Genomic DNA, 2,307 nt, shown 5'->3' on the forward strand with positions numbered 1-2,307 from the left:
TTTTGTACATCAATTAACGCCCTACCAGTTGCTAAGAATGGCCTTCCAAGTATTATTGGAATATTGTCATCTTCCTCCATATCTAAAATAATAAAGTACGCAGGAAAAATCCACTTTTACCAATACATCCTCAATAACTCCATGAGGATAATTAACTGTCCTATCTGCCATCTGCAAAGACACTGTAGTTGGCCGAGCTTCTCCCAAATTTAGCTTTTGAAAGATTGATAGAGGCATCAAATTCACACTAGCCCCTAAATCACATAATGCCTTTGTTTCTACTAAACTCCCTATAGAACATGGGATATTGAAACTGCCAGGATCTTTAAGCTTTGGAGGTAGTTTCTTTTGTAGTATTGCGCTGCACTCTTCAGTTAATGCAACTGTCTCATAATCCTTTAGCTTTTTTTTCTTTGACAAAATTTCCTTCATGAACTTCACATAGCTAGGCATCTGCTCTAATGCTTCTACAAATGGTATATTAATGTGCAGCTTCTTGAACACCTCTAAAAACTTTGCAAACTGCTTATCCAAATTATGCTTGCGAAGTCTTTGGGGATATGGAACTCTAACATGGTGGTCAATGCTCACTGGTGGTACCACTTCTTTCTTGTTAAGGTCTTCAGTAACCTTTTCTTCATTAGACTTCTCATTCGTTAGAAAATCTGCAGTAACCTCCTCTTGTGCTGGACTAGTGACATATCGATTCTCACTCTTTTTGCCCTTGTTTGCTACTGTAGGCCCCTCATACTTAGTCCCACTCCTCAAGGATATTTCATTACACTGCTCTTTAGGATTAACTTCTGTAGTGCTAGGCAAATTTCCTTGAGCTCTATTAGTCATTAAAGTAGCCAATTGCCCTATTTGAGTCTCCAAACTTCTTATGGATGCCCTAGTTTCAGTCATGAATTGGTTAAGCACATCAGGTTGGGGTTCAGCTGGTTTCATTGGCATTTGGGGAGGTGGTCTATTTTGTGGTTGATAATAGCCCGGTGGAGGATTTTGGTGTGCATATTGTTGTGGATAAGGTGGCCCATTTTGGGTAGGTTGATATGGTGGCTGAGGTTGAGGATAAGGTTGGAGGGTGTTTTGGTTGTTAGACCAGGAAAAATTGGGATGGTTGTTCTAAGCTGGGTTGTAAGTCATGGAATTGGGATTATTAGGCTGTCTTTTGTAATTTCCTATGGCTTGGACTTCTTCCATGGGCATATTTTTCATGTCTATAGTAGGGCATTGGTTTGGTTGATGGGATGCACCACACACTTCACATAAGTTTTGAACTTGCATAGCTTGAGAGGGGAGTGTAGTCTTTTGTAATTGCTTCGTCAAGGCTGCTACTTGAGCTGTAAGCATGGTTATGGCATCCACTTCCATCATTCCAGCCACCTTCTTTGGTTGCCCCCTTTCATTTGGCCATTGATAATTGTTCATCGCCATCTCCTCTAATAGCTCATATGCCTCATTAGCACTTTTTCTCATAAAGGCACCTCCCGTTGCAGCATCTATAATTGTTCTTGTCATCCCATTCAACCCATTATAAAAATTATGCACCAACATCCACTTTTCTATTCCATGGTGCGGACACTTCCTTAGCAACTCCTTAAAGCGCTCCCAAGAATCATACAATGACTCTCCATCTAACTGATAAAAATTATTAATCTCACCCCTTAACTTTGCAGCCTTTGCTGGAGGAAAGAACTTGGCAAGGAATTTTTGAGCTAACTCCTCCCATGTAGTGATCGAATTTGCTTGTAAGGATATCAACCAACTTTTTGCCCTATCCGTCAATGAAAATGGGAATAGCCTCAGTCTTATAGCATCATCACTCACCCCATTCATCTTAAATGTTGCACATAACTCTAGGAAATTAGCTATGTGTAAATTAGGATCCTCCGTCGGCATACCTCCAAACTGAACAGTTGTTTGAACCATCTGAAGGATGGATGGCTTAATCTCAAAGTTGTTGGCAGCAATGGTTGGAGGTCTAATGCATGAATGCACTCCTGTAACAGTAGGAAGTACATAATCTCTCAGTGTTCGTGCTCCTTGCTCCCTTGGAACCTCAGCAGCCCCTTGACCATTATTTGCACCATTTCCCAAATTGTCAGCCATGGTGAATTCCAATTTCCTTTTTATTTTCCGGTTCTGTCTGCACGTTCTTTCAATTTCCCGGTCTATTGGTATAATCTATTTTTGTCTATTGCTTCGCATATACCAACAAGTCCTGAAACACAAGAGAACCTTGATCCGAATTAAATGTAAAAAAAAAATTCAATTTAGAACAAAAATTAACTTATTGATATTAAT

At 40.0% G+C, this 2,307-nt stretch overlaps 1 non-coding gene across 1 annotated transcript; it reads left to right on the forward strand.

The window, feature by feature from the left end:
• Positions 1 to 1,567: 1,567 nt before the first annotated feature.
• Positions 1,568 to 1,674, forward strand: LOC133807882 (small nucleolar RNA R71). Its single transcript, XR_009879768.1, has one exon. It is a non-coding gene; the product is annotated as a small nucleolar RNA R71 (small nucleolar RNA).
• Positions 1,675 to 2,307: the final 633 nt, after the last annotated feature.

This window comes from Humulus lupulus, chromosome X, assembly GCF_963169125.1.
Source record: "Humulus lupulus chromosome X, drHumLupu1.1, whole genome shotgun sequence".
NCBI classification, from domain to species: Eukaryota; Viridiplantae; Streptophyta; class Magnoliopsida; order Rosales; family Cannabaceae; genus Humulus; species Humulus lupulus.